Source organism: Canis lupus, chromosome 1 (assembly GCF_003254725.2).
Source record: "Canis lupus dingo isolate Sandy chromosome 1, ASM325472v2, whole genome shotgun sequence".
Taxonomy (NCBI): domain Eukaryota; kingdom Metazoa; phylum Chordata; class Mammalia; order Carnivora; family Canidae; genus Canis; species Canis lupus.
The window spans coordinates 24,486,053-24,506,092 of record NC_064243.1 but is presented as its reverse complement, the minus strand read 5'-3'; the positions used below and the strand labels follow the sequence as shown (position 1 = coordinate 24,506,092).

The window sequence follows — 20,040 nt, the reverse complement described above, 5'->3', positions numbered from 1 at the left end:
CACGGGGTTAGACAAGCCAGAGGAGGTGTGTGGCGGGTGCGCCCGGGGCCGGGCCGGCGCCGCGAGTGGGGTGCCCCTGCCGTGCTGGCCGCCGCGGACCGAGGGGCTCCCGGCTCGGGCCCCGGCCTCCCTGCGAGCTCGCCCGGCAGGCGCGGGTAACGAGGGCACAGTCGGGCAGCCCGCCCCGCGTGTCCCGGGGCGTCCGGGGGCAGCACGGAGTCGGGCTGGGCTGGCGCCAGGCCCTCGACCCCCCCAGCCTGGGCCCGCAGCCTCCCCTCCGCCGTGAACCTCGTGGGGCGCAGCCTCCTGAGCTTCCCGACCGTCTGGCTCCTTCCCTCCTGACCTCGTGCCATGCTCCTGAGCCCGTGGGCCGGGTGCCCGGCGCTCCTGTCCATGGGGTGGTGGCTGGTGGCGGGTGAGGGACGTGGCATGGGCCGTGGAAGGCTCTCAACAGCCCGGGGTCCCCTGAAGGGGCCCCAACAGGCTGAGTGCAAGGACAGGCCCTTTCGACAGGGAGCCAAGTGCTGCCGTCGGGCCTCGGGACTGGCCGCGGGGGTCCGGCCTGTGGGGAGGCCTGTGCGGGCTTCGGGGCCCACGTCTCGGCTCCGCTGGGCAGTCCTGGGGCCCGTGGGCTGGACAGGCGCGGCCTGCGGGCTCGTGGGGACCCCACTCGGCTGCCCTGTGCCCCAGGGAAGCCCGCCGGCCCGTCGGGTAGGCTGCGGGGTTAAACGGGGCCACCTGGGCCGACCTGTGGCTGCTGCCCGTGGCCTGCGTGGGCCTCGCGGCTTCCCGAAATCACACTCGGAGGGAGGCCAGGAGCCGCGGGACAATGGGCCCTTGCCCCGCACTGCCCGGCTGGGCCCTGTGCCGGCAGCGCTCCGGTCAGGGGCCCAGCGTGGGGACGCGCCACCGGGTCACGGCTGGCCACGCGGCTGGGCACACGGCCTGGCAGGCACAGCAGGAGCCGCGGCGCCCCGGCCCGAGCAGCCGCCCGAGGCTGCGGGACGGGCCCTGGGCCCACTGCGACGCCAGCTCCCGGGGAACCACGGACACGGGGGCCTCGTCAGGAGGCGGGAAGTCACGAAATCGCCTACAGACCGACTCCCCGAAGCCGCCCAGAAATGGACTGGCCGTGAGCGGCTCCTGGGAGTGGGAACTGGCGGCGGCGGCCTGCGTGGGGCCGCAGAGCACCTGCTGGGAGCCCCTGCGCCCGGCAGCCCAGCCCTCGGCCCACAGGCACCTCACCCGGACTACGGATATTTAGCTGAGCGTCTGGGCCCCGAAACCTGCAGAGGACAGAGAAGCTGCATGAGGTAGCGACATGGGCCGCCGCAGCCAGCGGTTAGCGCCGCCTGCGGCCCAGGCCATGACCCGGGTCCCGGGATCGAGTCCTGCGTTGGGTCCCTGCGTGGGGCCTGCGTTTCCCTCTGCCTGGGTCTCTGCCTCTCTCTCTCTCTCTGTCTCTCATGAATAAATAAATAAAATGTTTTTTTAAAAAAAATAATAAAGTAGCAATGTCTCACAGGCCAACAGGGTGGGTGCAGCTTCAGAGGTTGCCAAGGACACGGGGTTTGACTGAAACATCTCGGGACGTCCGAGGTAGCGGGGGTAACAGTTCTTGTGTCTCTTTACATGCTTATCTGTATTTTTCACATTTTCTACGGTGAGCAGGTATTACTTTTGGAATCGGAGATATTCCGAGATAAGGGATGCAGTAAACTTTCCTAGAACGTCAGCACCGTCGTGTGACGTCAGCGCCGAGGCTTCGTACTCAGACCATTCTCGCTCATCCATCGGGGCTCCTCCAGGGTCTCTTAGCTGGGGGAAGAAGGCATGGGAAGGATTTTCTTCTTCGTGGCCACAATTGCCCAGACGCATGGCCCTCGCGGACACTGAGGATGGGGTGTGAGGGGGAGGGTTCTGGGACTTGGGTAGTCTGTGTCTCGCCGCGCTCCCCGGGCACACAGTGGGGCTGCCCGCTGCTCAAGCACGTGGGACCACATGCCTGGAATCCAAGAGCTCTACTTAGGGAAGACAAAGGGACTCTTGGGGAGCTTTGCTCCATATTATCCAAATTTGCTCCATATTATCCAAATTCTGTATAAGGAAATCCTTTTGGCAGAACAAAAATTCAGGCTGAACCACGACTTGAAGTACGGGAAGATATAAATCTGATCAAGTGTAAACTTCTGCAGATGAAGACCTATTCAGGGATGCTGCATGCACTGTGTGCCCAAGGACAGTGGTTCCATGTAATCTTACCTTAGCCCCCTTGGGATTCAGCAGTGGCCTTCTCCGTTGTGCACTAGTGTGTTCAGTACCAGAAGCAACCCCGGTTGCCCTCTGATGTGACGTGCGTGCAGCAGTCCACGGCGCATCGTATTTGTCAGTGACAAGTGAGCCACGGGGCAGAGAAGGGACTGATGAAACGGGAAAGGCAGGGAAGAGATGGGAGATGTTATGCAGGGAAGGAAACGGATGGATTGCACCGAGTGCTTGGTGCCTGATGTGTTCAGCTGGTAGTGGGTTGAACCATTCAGAGAGATGCCCGTTCATGTCTCTTGAAAGGCAGGGAGCGCCAGTCGAACAAGGCTGGGCTTGTGAAGAGCCCAGTGGATGGAGTCATTTGGTCTCATTTGTAGGCTTGTGAAGAGCCCAGTGGCATGGAGTCATTTGGTCTCGTTTGTAGGGTTGTGAAGAGCCCAGTCCATGGAGTCATTTGGTCTCATTTGTAGGGTTGTGAAGAGCCCAGTCCATGGAGTCATTTGGTCTCGTTTGTAGGGTTGTGAAGAGCCCAGTCCATGGAGTCATTTGGTCTCGTTTGTAGGGTTGTGAAGAGCCCAGTGGATGGAGTCATTTGGTCTCATTTGTAGGATTGTGAAGAGCCCAGTGGATGGAGTCATTTGGTCTCATTTGTAGGGTTGTGAAGAGCCCCATCCATGGAGTCATTTGGTCTCGTTTGTAGGGTTGTGAAGAGCCCAGTGGATGGAGTCATTTGGTCTCATTTGTAGGATTGTGAAGAGCCCAGTGGATGGAGTCATTTGGTCTCATTTGTAGGGTTGTGAAGAGCCCCATCCATGGAGTCATTTGGTCTCGTTTGTAGGGTTGTGAAGAGCCCAGTGGATGGAGTCATTTGGTCTCATTTGTAGGATTGTGAAGAGCCCAGTGGATGGAGTCATTTGGTCTCATTTGTAGGGTTGTGAAGAGCCCCATCCATGGAGTCATTTGGTCTCATTTGTAGGGTTGTGAAGAGCCCAGAGGATGGAGTCATTTGGTCTCATTTGTAGGGTTGTGAAGAGCCCAGAGGATGGAGTCATTTGGTCTCATTTGTAGGGTTGTGAAGAGCCCAGAGGATGGAGTCATTTGGTCTCATTTGTAGGGTTGTGAAGAGCCCAGTCCATGAAGTCATTTGGTCTCATTTGTAGGGTTGTGAAGAGCCCAGAGGATGGAGTCATTTGGTCTCATTTGTAGGGTTGTGAAGAGCCCAGAGGATGGAGTCATTTGGTCTCATTTGTAGGGTTGTGAAGAGCCCCATCCATGGAGTCATTTGGTCTCGTTTGTAGGGTTGTGAAGAGCCCCATCCATGGAGTCATTTGGTCTCATTTGTAGGGTTGTGAAGAGCCCAGTGGATGGAGTCATTTGGTCTCATTTGTAAGATTGTGAAGAGCCCAGTGGATGGAGTCATTTGGTCTCATTTGTAGGATTGTGAAGAGCCCAGTGGATGGAGTCATTTGGTCTCATTTGTAAGATTGTGAAGAGCCCAGTGGATGGAGTCATTTGGTCTCATTTGTAGGATTGTGAAGAGCCCAGTGGATGGAGTCATTTGGTCTCATTTGTAGGGTTGTGAAGAGCCCCATCCATGGAGTCATTTGGTCTCATTTGTAGGCTTGTGAAGAGCCCAGTCCATAGAGTCATTTGGTCTCGTTTGTAGGGTTGTGAAGAGCCCAGTCCATGGAGTCATTTGGTCTCGTTTGTAGGGTTGTGAAGAGCCCCAGTCCATGGAGTCATTTGGTCTCATTTGTAGGGTTGTGAAGAGCCCAGTCCATGGAGTCATTTGGTCTCGTTTGTAGGGTTGTGAAGAGCCCAGTGGATGGAGTCATTTGATCTCATTTGTAGGATTGTGAAGAGCCCAGTGGATGGAGTCATTTGGTCTCATTTGTAGGGTTGTGAAGAGCCCCATCCATGGAGTCATTTGGTCTCGTTTGTAGGGTTGTGAAGAGCCCCATCCATGGAGTCATTTGGTCTCATTTGTAGGGTTGTGAAGAGCCCAGAGGATGGAGTCATTTGGTCTCATTTGTAAGATTGTGAAGAGCCCAGTGGATGGAGTCATTTGGTCTCATTTGTAGGATTGTGAAGAGCCCAGTGGATGGAGTCATTTGGTCTCATTTGTAGGGTTGTGAAGAGCCCCATCCATGGAGTCATTTGGTCTCATTTGTAGGGTTGTGAAGAGCCCAGAGGATGGAGTCATTTGGTCTCGTTTGTAGGGTTGTGAAGAGCCCAGAGGATGGAGTCATTTGGTCTCATTTGTAGGGTTGTGAAGAGCCCAGTCCATGGAGTCATTCGGTCTCATTTGTAGGGTTGTGAAGAGCCCAGAGGATGGAGTCATTTGGTCTCATTTGTAGGGTTGTGAAGAGCCCAGTCCATGGAGTCATTTGGTCTCATTTGTAGGGTTGTGAAGAGCCCAGTGGATGGAGTCATTTGGTCTCATTTGTAGGGTCATGAAGAGCCCAGGCAATGTAGTCATTTGGTCTCGTTTGTAGTTGTAGTTGTGGAGTCACCTTAGACCCAAAGCTGGGATGGAATGGTATTGGCATGAGAGGATGGGGCTGCGACGCCGTCACTACCACTGTGCCATCACCAGCCCATTGCCTCCCTTTCGGGGCCTCGCTTCTCCCACCTGGCAAATGAGCATTTCTGTTGGAGCTGGGAGGCCTTTCGGGATTAGGGCTCACGGGTCAGCCTCTGCCGTTCTGTTGGGGGCTCAGCAGGCGTGTGAGAGCAGCTGAGGCAGAGGAACAGATTCACCTGCGCAGATGGAGACGTGGGGACTGTCTCTGTCGGTGCTCAGAGCTCTTCAGAGCTGTGGGTAGAGGGGAAGGGAGGCAGCAAGGAAGGCTCTGCCAAGGAACATTCCAGACTCCACTCTCCCAGAGTGTAATTGCCCTGTGCTGCTCGGGAGTCGGGAGTGGTTTGCCTAATAGTGAAATGGCTCAGCAGTAAACGGCTGAAGATGGTCATTTTTTTTTTTTTTTTAAATACCACAAACCCCGCCGCAGTTCGATGTAACGAATCACATCGATGCGTTTGCTCGGCATCCTGGAGGGAAGGCCACCAACTGTTGTCCTACCTGAAGAGGCATTTGCTCGCCGTGGCTTAGAGGTCACGGAGTATGAGCTAGTGAGGCATCATGTCCTAGGCGGGCACCTGGTCTCCGCTCCACTGCTCACCTGGCTTCGTGAAAGTGCTCACAGGAGACCGTGGCTCCTACCTGCGGGTGGGTTCGCCCCGGGGGCTACGGAGCGGCAGGAACGGTGGTGACATGGCTTCAGTAACGTGAGCTCACCGGGACGGGTGGTATTGCCACCTTGCCCTTGATGGAGGCATCCCCTTCTCCTGAAATTTACGTCGCTTAAAAAGATAACATCTGAAGTTCTGGATGGTGAGCTAAGGCTGCGAGCTGCTGTAATTTTTTTTTTTTTTTGGCATCTTGAAATTAATGGATGCTAGCTGAGATTACAAATGGGCCCAGATGTTGACATTTGCATGCTCATGCCTGTGAGAATTATGCCTCTCCCTTGTGTTGCTCTTCTTTCTGTTATTGACTTTATTTCAGTTAAATTGTCTTGGGATAAAAAGGAGGAAAATATGTAGCATTTCATCATTTACCTGAGTTGCGTCTGTTCAGAGTGCATAGTTTTGTTTTGTTTTGTTGTTTTTATATCATAAGTTGGGATTACAGATTCTGGGCTTCTCTGAAAGCTAGCACTATTCAAAACATTAACTTCCTGCACAAACTACTTGAGAGTAAGAATAATGCCTGAAACTTGTTGAAAAAAAATATCTCTCAATGTCTAACAGTGTCGCTCCACTTTATGACGTACTTGGTAAATATTAGACGGCACAGCATGATGAATATGGAGTGCTTCCATTTTACCTTCTCAAGGTGGGGCTCTTTTAATTATTTCATGAGTCCTGGGGCAACTTCTTGAATTTCTGGCTCCCCTCAAGCAAGCAGCTACTTACTTGAGTTTCACTTTTGTCGTAAAATGATGTTGGTGTGCACCTTACAAACACAGTCACGTGGGTGGAGGGGGTGCTTGGATGGGGTGGCACTATGATGTTTCAGAAAAGCTGCATAAAGATGAGAAATATTTGCATCTAGGCACAGAGGGAGGCACCAGGCAAGCATCTAATTTGCTAAGCTCCCTGCTGGCAACTTTTAACGCCCTGTTGATTTTATTAAACATTCCTAATAAGAATTTGGAGTTTTGTTTAGGCTAAAACCATAACGAAAACAGCTGCGTTCATTCCTCAGAAACCATCAGTTGCACGGTTGAGGAATCGGTGCTGATCGGGGGGAGCTGGTCCAGGTCATAAGCTGACGTACAGCTTCTAAAAGGTGCTGTGGGTACCTCCGGTCAGGGAGCTCAAGGTCACAGTATCTTTATGTATAAAAATCTAAAAGAACAAGTGGTTCTGTTAAATTTGTTTTATTCACAGAGGCATTTAAATGGAAGAACAATACGTAATTGTGCTTTTACGCGACTAAAGGAAGGGAACTGAACCTGAACATTTGAGCATGAGAGTGGAACATAAAATTAAAGGCTGTGGCTACTGAAAGAAGAGGATGTGGAGTTCAGTAGATGACCAGAAAGAAGAAACTCATTAGAATATTGAGTTCGAAAAAAAAAAAAAGAAGAAGGAGGAGGATGAGTTAAAATTTGCCCCTGACCGCGTTTGCTCCAGACAAACAGTGTCTGGGGGCTGGAGAGGACTCTCTCGCTTTAGTCTGTGGGATCTGTTAGCTTCTAGATAGATGTTTAGCTCTTGCTTTCTTAGTTTTTCTCCCAAAGTGGACAGCAGAGTGGTCAAGAAGACCCATTTTGCTTTCAAGTAACACTAGATTCAGATTTAGGCATTACTACTTGAGCAGCTGAGCTGCATTTGTTCTATAAAATGGAGATAATATTACCTGCCTCATGGATCATTCTAACCATCCGTGCCATCATCCAACCACCACGTTTTCGTTTTTTTTTTTTTTTAACCACCACGTTTTTGTTCAGCAATTCTTTTTTGTGTGTTGACCATGTCCACAAAGAGAAATGAGGCACAGTTGCTGTCTCCAATGGGCTTATCATCTACTTAATATAAGACTTGAAGAAAACAGATTATTATAAATTTAGAACGTAACAAGTACTACAAAAAGTACCATTTTGTTTCCAACAAAATGTAGTAGTTCTGTAGGGAGAATAAGGGATGGCTTCATGAGGAGTGTAAAAAATACACAACTCTGAGCAAAAGTGTAACAGGAAAATGGATCCATTCACAGAATTGCTGAATTTTTATAATAAAAGAAAGCTAGCGGACGGGCACTGAGGGGGGCACTTGATGGGATGAGCACTGGGTGTTATTCTGTATGTTGGCAAATTGAACACCAATAAAAAATAAATTAAAAATAATAATAAATGAAATAAAAAAATAAAAGAAAGCTAGCATAAGAAAAATCTTCACCTGGGCGTGTCCGGGTGGCTCAGTTGGTTGAGCATACCACTCTTGATTTGGGTTTGGGTCCTGATCTCAGCATCACGAGATCAAGCCCTGCATCGGTCTCCACGCTGGGCAGGAGCCTGCTTAAGGTTCTCTCTCTCCCTCTCTTGCTCCCTCCTCACATGTATGTGCGCTCTGAATAAATGAAAAGAAAAAGAAAGAAAAATCTTCATCTGATGAGTGTTATGCGGATTGTTTATGCAAAATTCTAGAAGCCGTAGCGGATGGTGGAGAGACTTAGTATTGTGTGGGAAGTACAAAGGGCTTGGAATAAGCCCAAGCTCACTGGTGTGGAACGTGGCTGGGTTCATCGGTGTTACGGAAGCACGCGATGTCAATAAGAAAGGAAACATCTGTGATAAGAGCCATAAGGAAGGTGCTGGGCGCGGTGGGTTAGACCAGCTGTATTGAGGCACCTGGAAAGATTGAGAACTCCTGAGCCGTGTTCCTAATAGGTTCAAGTGATAGCAACTACGCAAGGATTCATGTCACCATCAGGTTAAGAGAACTGAGTGAACCAGGAGCCGACCACAAGCCACATCTCCAGGGGGTGCAGGTGAGAGACCCCGGAGGCCGCCTGGATCCAGGGATGTTCTGGAGAACCTCAGGAATCACACTGGAAGTGGTGTCCAGGATGTGTCTCCTGACCCTTGTGTCAACCGTGAGTCCTTTCTTCAGTGTCCAGCGATGCCGATTTCCTGTTTGGCTTGTCCCCTTCTTCGCCCCCACTGAGCCCCCTCTGAAGTGCGTAGATGCCGTCGCCCGGGGTCGGGACCCTCTGGCACACTACCCCCAGCCACGGCCTCCCTGCCGTAGTTCGTGACGTGAACACCAGTTCTCCATCTGTGCCCAGAGACGTGACTTCTCAACCCCAAAGTAGCGGAGCAGTCAGCACTTCTCGTCTTCCACCGGCCCTGCCCGTGACTTCTGCGTGTCTCAACGTTACCACCATCACCAGCACCACTCCCTAGTATTCTTGGCAGCGCCCAATTTTCAACTTCGCCTCTAGTGGTCACAGGACAGAGCAGGGTCCTTCGTCCCCCTGTGAGCGGTAGTGGAGCCTGCCTGATGGCGTAACAGGGGTGCCCACCCCGTCCCGGGACAGCTGCACAGACCTTCCCTTCAAGGTCATCTTATAAAGAGTACGTGTCCCTGTTGGGTTTCTTTCTACAAAGGACACATGTTATGTTTCATCTATTTACAGATCATTTGTGTTGTGATTCCTGAACCAGAGTCGCATATTGACACAGTGGGAACAGTGAGTCCTGCACAGTGGCCGAAGCCTCAGCTGTCACAGGGTGTATGTGATGGAGCTGAGAGCGAGGAGGTGACCTTGTGCCCTGGTTTGCAGGGGGAGTGAGAGCGACCCTTGGGCAGAAGGAAGTTGCTGACACTTTGGTGAAGTTAGGGGAAGTGATGTTAGGTGAGCAGGGTGGACAGTTCCACAGCACTTGTGAGGAGGGGTTGGTGGAAGGCCCCTAACCAAGGGGGAATCGGGGAGAATGGGGAGGAAAGCACTTGCACAGGCAGGCTGAGAAGCCCCGACCTGCAAGGCATTTGGGCTTGTGAAGTAGGACAGACCAGCCAGTGAGGCACTGAGAGACGAAGCAAGGGCCCGGGCCTACAGCCCCGGTGACGGTACAGGGCAAGAGCCCGAGTGTCTTCAGGCGTCTGACAGCCTTGTCCCAGAGCCCTTCTGCGTCTTCCTGGGCATGGGAGCGCAGGTAACCAGCTGCTGGGGCCGCGGAATCCCAGCGCCGTGGGGAGGGCGTTTGGCTTGCCCTGGTCTCCCCCGCCTCGCACCAATTTGGATGGCGTGTGCACCATTTCTGGGCCCTGGTTTGCACATCTTTGAGCATATCTTCAAGATTCCTTCAGCCCCTGAGTCATGACACTGCCCAGCCTGGGTTCACGTTCATATTTCCTTGACTCCGGCCCTCTCCGTGGTTCCTGCACAGTTTGGTTTGGGCCTTTGTTGGCGCCGGGTACTCCTTGTTATCCCACTACTTTGTAATGGTTGGAAGCTAATTGTCCCCTTGGCTTCTAGGGGAGTTTCGATCTCCACTCTCTCCCCTTTCCTGGTATGTCCCAATTTTAGAAGATGCTGCTCTTCTGGAAGGTGATAGAATCAACGTTTGGCCAGTTTCATTTGTCACTGGCTACCCTAGTAGGGAATGTGCATGTAGTTATTTACTGAGTCTCAGTTTGGGATTGCCTATAGATTTTCTTTACCTGACCTTATCTCTCTAAGAAAAATTGAGGGTTTGCTATGCAAAAAAAGGACCTAGAGTTAGGTTGAAACTAACCATAATCATCTTACTTGATTTGGGTTTGTTTATTTTCTTTATTATTTGGTGAGTTAAGACTTCACCCATCCTCCATATATTTGTAAGGAAGGATTTGAAAAACAGTAAGTGGTTAGTATTTTGTTATTATATATTTTTAGTAAATGTGACGTTCTAGTTGAGTCTAAATATATGCAGACAGTGTTTAAATTATTTATGAGTGGGAAATAGATGAAAATAAATAAAAAGGACTTAAGAGTTGGTGATTTGTTCAGTATTGCTTAGCAACATCAATATTTTTATCCACAAATAAAGGTCTCCTGTTTGGTGAATGTTGAAAATATTTGTACACTTATGTGTCGGTGACCTTGTGTACACATTATCTAAGGCACAAGGATCATTTTGGTTTGTTGCTGGGTTTACAAGTATTTAATTTGGGTGTCTAGACACTGGGTAGAGTGACAGAAAGGCATCTGAAGATGTGAGACAAGACTTTAAAGAATGGCACTCTCAAAATATGTCTGCAAACTGCCTCTTAACACAGCAATAAATTCAATTACAGAGTAAGCAAAATCCCGAATTAATAAAAGGGTTTGTTTCCTCTAAAATAATTATTTGCATGATTTGAATGTCAGTTTTTCCTTTTCAGAAGTTGAAACATTATGTTCCCTGAACTGTGCCAAGAACGGGGGTGATTCCCATTAATAGTCATGGAACTTCATTAATCTTTAGTTTTTTGATACCTTTATTGCTTAAATCGTGACCAGCTCAGACACATTGGCCGATCTCCATTTCTACTGTTGATAGTAGTGCTTATCCTGCATATAAAAACCATAGCTTTAGGCCACCACTCGTATGTCGTGATGTGTGTTTTAAGTGTGGTTTCCCCTTTGGTGTTAATACAGGAGGCAAGTCTGACTGTTCTGATGAGTGTGGTCTCTGACCTGGGAGCAAGTCAGATTGCCATTTGTACAGTGATTTATTAAGTCTCACCCTCCAAGGCTCTATCTAGGTGTCCCTTCCTAGACAATTTTCTCTCTTAATATGTTTTATTTCTTCCAATTATTCTAGTCATTTAGCTGGAAATTAATCCCATTTGTTGTATAGATCATATAATTATCTTATTTTTCTCTGCTCCCCTGATACTTGGCACACAGTAGGCCCTCACACATAAATGGTACTGAATCAATAGATTGATGAATGAATCATAGACAGTGCAAGCATTCGTATAAATGTTCTTGTATTTCAGTTACTTGAACAAAAAACATAATTTGGTTTTTGCTCCCCTATAAAATAATTCCCCCATAAAACTATTGCAACTTATGGTCAAAATCCAGAGCAGTGTATATAACTGGAATGTAAAAGAGAAGTTGCTTTTATATATGTTTTTCTTAAAAAAAAAAAAAAAGATATTTGTTTGTTTGTTTAACAGAGAGAGAGAGAGCACAAGCAGGGGGAGTGGCAGGCAGACAGCGAGGGAGGAGCAGGCTTCCAACCGAGTGGCTCCATCCCAGGACACCGAGATTCACAACCTGAGCCCAAGGCTGACGCTTAACTGACCAAGACACCCAGGCGCCCCTCTGTATGTTTTTCTTAGGAGGTCCAGTTACATAGTTTGGTAGTTCTCTTTCAAACATTTAACTTAAGATACAGCTTTAGAAAATATATTTTCTGCCAATAGTCCACCTTTCTATATCAGGTATGATCCTGAAAGGGTAACGTATAGGCAGATTGTGTAGACAGCGAATTTATACATGAATGTCTAGACACCAAAGACTCAGTGTCCAAAGTTACTTTCAAATAAACCTACTTAAGTTTTTGCTACAAATAGTTCCTTTTAATAATTAATTCCTTTAGGGAAAACTGATATTGAGGACCATTGTAAGAGAATTTAAATTTTAGTACCTTGACCATTAAAAATAATATTTTAGTTAGTAATCTCCACTTGTGCATATTTTCAAAAGGTAATCAGTAATTTATATAAATATTTAACCTGCATGGAAGGGTAGCCTAACTCTTTACTCCTTAGGTTTGGGCTGTGCATCATGACTGCCTTCCAATATACAGTATAAAAGGAGGAGGGTAAGAATAACTTCACGGTAGAAAAACTGCAGACGCAGCCACAGCCAGGTGATTAAGGGTAGCATCTGCAGTCATGAGTTGTATTTATAATATTGTAGTCTTGTGATACGATGTGACAAAGATGACACTTTGCCTTTATGGCTTTTCTTCCCCAAACCCATAACATTAATCATGAAGGGGGAAAAAAATCAGACAAGTCCCAATAAGGAGAATTCTACAAAATAGCTGACCAGTATTCCTCAGAACTGTCATGGTCACCAGAAACAAGTGAAACGTGAGGAACAGTCACAGCCAGGAGGAGCCTAAGGAGTCACGGTGACTTAATGTACTGCAGTATCCTGGATGGAGCCCTGGAACAGAAAAAGGACATTATGTTAAAAGAAATAAGGAAATACAGATAAACTATGGACTTCTGTTAAATTTTCTTTTAATTGTAATCCATAAGAGGGGAGAATGACATACAGACATACAGTAGAGTCAGGTTACTTGAATGCTACCTTACCTTTCTGAATTAGTTTGGTATGCAAAATTTTAAGTTCAACTGCAATAAGACAGCAATAAAATTCGTAACAACCTGTCTTCCCCTTCCTTCTTATATCTTTCTCTTCTTTTTTCTGTTTTCAGAAATTTTTCAGCTAGATTACTTCTGATGAAACGTCTTGATGGTCTCTTACCTGTGGAATGCAGTATCGGATTAATTGTTGATTTTCAGGCTACTGAAAATAATTTGCATTTGCAATGAGCTAGAAGAAAGCAAACTCTAAGTATCTAAATCTTGTTGTGTAGCTCTATACTGTTGTATACAGTAGGTGTTACCTTAGGGTACAAAGAAATGTAGATCAGTTGGTCTTTGAGTTGAAAAACTCATGGTCTGTCCTATTAAGTAAGCCAGGTGTGCCTCACAGAAACTCACTATAATTAGACGATGATATAAAATTACAAATTGAAAGAAGTTTACACACTATATCATGGAATTATTTTATAGATGGAGTAAGATTGAGGCTTAGATGGTTGCCTAAAGCTTGGGAATTGTTTAGGGATGGTAAGTAGTTTTTTGTGTGTGAATCTTTCTCTCCCATTCCGTTTAAATAGCTTCATCCGTGTTTTCCTTGTGAATTCATGATTATATAGAGAATGAAAGTCTCTCTAAAGCATTAGATTTATTATCTACCTAAGCATGAGACAAATGGCTTTTTGAATGCATTTCTGCCCTACTAGTCAGTTGCCAAGATATATAATTTGCATATTCATAAATTGGATAAATAAAGCCCATCTTCTTTAGCATTAGTGATATTGTTTTGTAGAAAAAATCATGGCTGGAGACTTGATTTAAATATGTTGTTTATTGTTATATTGAATTTCTGAGACTATTGGTTATCATTTCCAGGTAATCAGAGAACAATTTCAGTGAACAGAGCTTACGTTCTTGTGACAGGTCACTGTCATTTCAACATGTACAAGGCCTCACTGGAACGAGTAAGTTTGAGTTGACAGAAATTAGATAGGTATAGACTCTGCTTTCAAGAACCTTACGATCCAGTGAGGACAGATGAGTACCTGCAACGTATACGCCTCTTTCATCATATGGAATACATAGGTGAGGTTAAAGTGGATTCATGTGCTTGGCTCTGCTTGAACCCAGATAGGCTTTTTATTAAAAGAGGAATTATGAGCCTAAATCAAATAGCCACATAGACAAACTTGAGAGTAGTAACTTCCGACTCAGAGAGCAAAGACAATTTCATGACTTAGGTAGCACATAAGCCCTGTTTTTTAAGTGTAAGTAGATTTCTAGAGGTAAAGGATGCATTTGAGGAAAAAGGAGTTTTATCTGGTAAGGAAAGACATGCCAATGGGAGAAATTAGAATATACTGGGAAAATTCCATGATAGGAGATTGGTTGTCGCTGATTACCTCCTAGACTTTGTTCATGTGATTTGGGATCTATACTGTCAAGACAATTTATGGCTGTTGATGTTGACCTCGATCACTTGGCCAAGATAAAGTTTGTCAAGTTTCTCCACTGTAAACTGATTCCACCTTATCTACAGGGGACCATCCTTTAAAGGGTGATTAATACTCTATAATATAAATAAAGATAACTATCAATATGTTGTTACATATTGATATCTTATCTACAGGGGACCACCTTATCTACAGGGGACCATCCTTTAAAGGGTGATTAATACTCTATAATATAAATAAAGATAACTATCAATATGTTGTTACGAAAATCATGGATGTTCTAAATCACTTATCAGTTTTAGGAAAATAATAAGCAATTACTAGACTTTGCCCATACCTTGAAAAGGATCTTAATATAAACTTGACCTTCAAAAAAAATTAAAAAAAAATAAACTTGACCTTCTCAAAAACTAGTATCTAAAAGTGGTTTCCTTTAAACAAAGGTTTTTATAGGGAGGTTAGAAGTTGGTAAGAAATGAATTAAGAAATGACATTAGTCTTAGTATTAATGGCATTAGTCTAGCATATAGAAATCACTATATATGTGTCAGCTATAATTTTCAAAATCATCATCATCATCATCATCATCATCATCATCCTTGTCACAGAATAGCTGAAGCACCCAGAAGTCAGACACCAGTATACCCAAATTCTTGATAACTAGTCTCATTACATTTGCTTTGAATTTGAATTATAATAATTTTTAAACAAAACCAAGATCGAATCGTTTTTTCAAAGTATAAGGAAATTTTATATATTAAAATATAATGAGCAGTTTTTGCAGATTTGATTGTCACTTTAAAAGGTGTTGGAGTAGGGTGCTCTGGAGAACTGCCTATTGATTGCACTGTTGTCAGTTCCTAAGCAACCATTGCCAAATTTATCTCCACGTCACAGAACTTGTGTGTTTATACAAGCTGGTTGAAATTCTTACCCTTGTACAAAAATAGACCAAGGAGAATGTGGAGTAGGACTGTACCACTGGAATGGGTTGCATTTAGGCATACTTCCCAGTAGGTGTCACTCTGACAGAAGAAAACAAGATCATGAGTTCCAAAGAGTGGGAAGACCTTCATGGGAGACCAGCCCAGGATGGGATCCCGTGGGGTGCTGAGGGTGGGAAGAACCAAGGTCCCTGTGCTAGCCTGAGTGCTCCCATTTTAACATGGGTTTCTCTGACCAGGGGGCAGGTATCAAGGGAATGTGAAGAGGAAGATTGTGGAAGAAGACATTGTTCTGAACCCAATACTTCCAGCTTGCTCATAGAGCATTAAAGCAGCAATAAAAAGGAAAGCTATAATCTATGTAGGCAAAACCTGAATAATGGGCAGCACTTGATATGGTAACAACTGAAAGTTGTTTGATATGGCAAATTTTTATTTCTAGTAGGGTAGGTACATATAGGGCCTCCATAGTAAGTGCTTATTGGCTAGCTGAAAGATACCTACAGGGATTTCATGTGTTTTTGAGTAATCCTGCATATTAGTGTTTTCTCAGAAATGCAAAATAGTTTGTATAATGGTTAAATACATTATAACTATGAAAAATATATAATAGCATCATACATGAATTCCCAAAGAATATGCCAGTGTTACTTTCTGTTAGCAGATGTAACTAAGGATACGTGTTCTGATGTAATTTGACTTAATATAATAAATGTATCCCCCTTATTCTGCCAAGAGTAACTCCTCCCATCCCCAACATGCAACAACAGAAAGTTGTCGGCCAACCATCTCACAAGCTTGGGCAATCATGGGATTGGGAAGCACATCAACTACCCAGTGGATACTCCGATACCTTTCTTCTCAGGACTGTCTTGCCAATATTCAGGAGTTAAGTGGTGTTACTCTCACTAGATACGTCACTACCAGTACTCCAGAACGCAGTAGTATCCACTATGCACAAGACCCATGTGAAATGACATCATAGATAAAAGTAATTAATGAATCTAGATTGAGTCACAAGTCTTTAGTAGCTGTGAATGTCTCTTTAAGGAAAGAGAAAAATCCCTATTTTCATTTTTTCCTCAATACATAATTGTTGACTAAAAACAAAGGAGGACTTAAATATTTAGTAGGTGATTAGAACAACACCTGCATCCCAGGGGTCTCTGAAATGCTAGTAGCCACTCCTGTTACTCATTCCCTTGGCATATGAATGAATGGCAGAGACCTAGAAAGGTGGTTACCTACCCTGACATAGCATTCATGGACAATGTCTGGATACTTAAGCCAAGTTGTACGTTTAAGGTCAATCAACTAAGAAATGCGACATGATTATCAGCCTCTATTTGTCTAGAATTGGAGTTTCTAAATATGTGTGTGTGTGCGTGAGTACATATAATGTATTTATTATTTCCTTAAGGTCTAGAGACCAGGATCGCACTGCTTGAGTGTCAAGAAACAGAGTTGGGAGAGCACTTCCACAAGTTGCTTTTTCAATGACCTTGGCTAAGTCACTTCTTTTCTTTCGGCCTCAACTTCCCCATCCCAGGAATTGACTAGAAGTCCGTGAGCCTCTTCTACCTCAAAGACCGCGTGGTTTGTGAGATGGCTGCACATGTCTGGGCAGTCCCGTGATGCCCTCCAACCAGGATGCCTGAGTCTTCCGTCTGTGAAATGTTCAGCCTGCCACCTCACAACCCGCCAGGCTGAGTGTTGGATCCTAGCAGGAAGGAAGAAGTTCAGTCCTTTGGTCTGCTCATTTGTGAGCGTACTGGGTACATTTTAGGTTTTATGTTAACAGGTAGCGGAAAAAAGTGGGACTCCTCAGTTCCTGTTTTGTTCTTATATTTTCTTTCTAAATTTATGTGTCAAAACAAATAGAGGAACCAGGAAACTATTTTTAGGGAATTAAGGTGAGGTTATGACAAAAGTGTCCCTTTGATTTTGTGTCTGGCATAAGCCAGCTATACTCCCAAAAGTGGTGCAGGTGAGACTACAGAAGATACGTGACTACCCAAGTCACTAAGCATCTGTCTGATTGCTGAGTTTTTCTCTGTGGCTTCTACCCAAATGTTTGTGATAGATAAGTTGGCACGATCTCAGAATTCTAGATAGTAGTTTCCCACTCCCCAGGCTGGGGCTACTGACTTGGGCCAGCTCTGTAAGAGACCCACATCCGAAGTATCAGTCTTCATGCCAGTGGGAAGAAGTAGGGCTGACGACTCTTCTAAAGGACCCTGAGGGACTTGGATTTCAGATATGGTTCAGTAGGATTCTGAGTGACTCACTTAAAAGATCTTTAGGTCACTACATGACTGGTTTTGGAAAACAATAGTCTTTCTCTTTATCTATGATTTTTGAATTTAATTTTTTTTTTTCCTGTAAGAAATCAGCGTTCATCTTGGTTTGTCTGTGAAAGGGTCTCCATGAGATTGAGCTCCCTCTTTCAACCTCAACCTTTTATGTTGAGATTACTAATTAAAGAAGACTCCAATTTCAAGTGTCTTGAGTGTTCAAGAAGCAGTAGTTCTTGTTGATATGCTTGATAACAATATAGGAAATAGAATGCGGAGCTGTGGTTGAAATTACCCATTGAAGAGCCTGCAGGTGAACTGTGAGCTAGTTGGGACCTACAACTATGGCTCTCCCAACAAAGAAACTTCAGGTCTGTGTGGAATAAAGGACAGCAGTAAGCCTCGTCCCAAGTTTCCTGCATGCAATCTGTGGGACCTTAGGAAAGTTCCCTAAGAGTTTTGATCCTATTTCCTGATTTCTACAATGGCTATGATATGTCATGTGACCTTTGGGGTGGGGATAAAACTCAGTTTCCAGATCTTACTGTCTCAGGGAATATCTCAAGCAGATATTCAGGACCCTGCACGGTAGCTGTTCGTCAGGTTCTCTATTTGAAAGGTGTTCAGATTTTTTTATCTGAAATGAACAGCTAAAATTATTTTGGGAGACAGTATGTCAATAATTAGTCTTATTTTACTAAGACTAATTTTACTTTTTAAGATGTGCTTCTGTTACTGTGTCTTACTGTCCTTTACTCTTCTTAGAGCACTACCCAGTTACTTTTCCTCGGGTCATACAATTTGGAATTTTGAAAATTTCTCAATGATAGATGCAACTTTACTGCTCCTTATGATTTTGCACTTGTGATTAAATTTTTGAGTGCCATTTTTATATTGGAGCAAATGAGATAATTAAGAGATTTTTCAAGAAGGAGAAATATATGAGAAAATAAATGGTTCCTGCCGTGTGATTAAACACTGCAGCTGAGACACTTGATGAGCAGAGGAGTCATGTTGTTTGTTGGAAGGGTACTTCATCATCATGAGTGGTGTCCTAATTACAGCTCAAGAATCATGTTCAGAGAAATCAGGAATGTGAGGACACCCATTCACAAGCACGTGCACTGAAACTTACCTTTATTTGATGAGGGAAGATCAGGCTTTAAATATACATTTCTTTACTTTAGTGATAACGGTGCAAGGAGGATGCACTATGAATCTGAAATTAAGTTTGGGAAGCTGAACCTGAAATTTTTTTCTGATTATGTAATCCTCCTGTAATTATAAATAATTATTGTATTATTATACTAGAGAAAAACACCAAGGATGTCTAACAATGAGTAATAGTAGGAAAGAAAAAAAAATGGAAAGTCTAAAATATCCAATAAGAATCCTGTAGCTCCTCAGTTTTACTCACCCATCTGACATCAGAGACCTTCTTTCCCTTGGAATCACAGAGTGATTGAGAACTTTGGGGTTAAGTGGGTTCAGGCCTCCAAACTGTGGTTTCATCTCTCTCGCTCTCTTTTCTTTTTAAAGATTTTATTTATTTATTCATGAGAGGTACAGAGAGAGAGGCAGAGACACAGGCAGAGGGAGAAGCAGGCTCCATGCAGGGAGCCCTAAGCGAGGACTATACCAGGACTCTGGGATCATGACCTGAGTCTAAGGCCCATGATCAACCACTGAGCCCCCCCAGGTTTCATCTCTTTTTAAAAGATGTGTCTTTGGGCAAGTTGCTTAATGTCTCTAAGCTTCCATTTCTGCATCTGTAAAAAGGTGATAATCTACCCACTTCATAGGCGTCAAAAGAGTACATGACAACTAGGCTGTTTTTGGTCCAGGGGCTGTCAAGGTCATCATCATCCTGGACCCCTGAGGCCCAGATGGGCCACCTCGAGTTACAAAGTAACTCTCAGCAAGCTCTGCTGACCTGAACTGTCAAACCTGATCTTGTCCCTTTTCTCCACCCTTTACCTAAGGCCTTTTCTTTTCAAATTTATTTTTAGTGAATTTCAGCTCTAAAAAAAAAAAAAACTTTCAGGAAAGGCTGTTGATAGGACATTGATGAACTTAGAAGACATGCTAGTTGTGGGTTGTCCCCTGCCCTCCTCCCACCCCAGGAATCTCTGTTCTTCCCAGGCTGTGCCCTCATATGTGCTCTGAAGTAGGGAAGTGACATGCTAACTTTTGGAAACATCGAGCTGCCAAGTTTCCTCTGCTGCAGACTTAAAATAGATCAGACCGAGAAGGGAAGGTAAAACTTGAACCAACTGTTACCCTCTATATTGAGACTTTCGCTTGATCTAGTGTAACTAGTACAGTTCTTTGTTAGGAGAGGAAGAGACTTAACCCTCTGTTTCCCCTTTCTGACTACTTGGGGGCAGACCTGGCAGCTTATACTCCGTGAACCCACAGCTTTACCAGGTCTTCTCACTTTATTTATTTTGTTTTAGTAAAAGGACACTTCTATCATTGGGGATGACAGCCATCTTTCAGGGGTTTTTGGAATACCTGATGATGATCTTGGTAACATGAGCACGTTCTCAACACCTAATAAATCTTTAAACCAAAAATCCATAGAGCATTTTTTTAGGTTGGTAGTTAAATCCAGTTTAATTTTGAGCGGGTGGTGGGGCACCCCAGATGAAAACCTGTGTAGCAGCCCCTGCCTGCGGATGCTAGTGGGAAGGGTGGGTAGAT

At 45.2% G+C, this 20,040-nt stretch overlaps 1 protein-coding gene and 1 long non-coding RNA gene across 17 annotated transcripts in view; both read left to right on the top strand.

Annotated features, from left to right (window-relative positions):
• The window catches only part of LOC125755469 (uncharacterized), a 33,716-nt gene extending 19,286 nt beyond the window's left edge, over positions 1-14,430 (top strand). The window contains exons 2-3 of the long non-coding RNA XR_007412104.1: positions 11,485-11,634; positions 12,759-14,430. This is a non-coding gene — a long non-coding RNA (uncharacterized LOC125755469). The remainder of the gene's footprint in view (positions 1-11,484; positions 11,635-12,758) is intronic.
• Positions 1-20,040, top strand: part of LDLRAD4 (low density lipoprotein receptor class A domain containing 4) — a 383,881-nt gene that overhangs the window by 300,648 nt on the left and 63,193 nt on the right. The gene's annotated exons all lie outside the window — the stretch shown is intronic.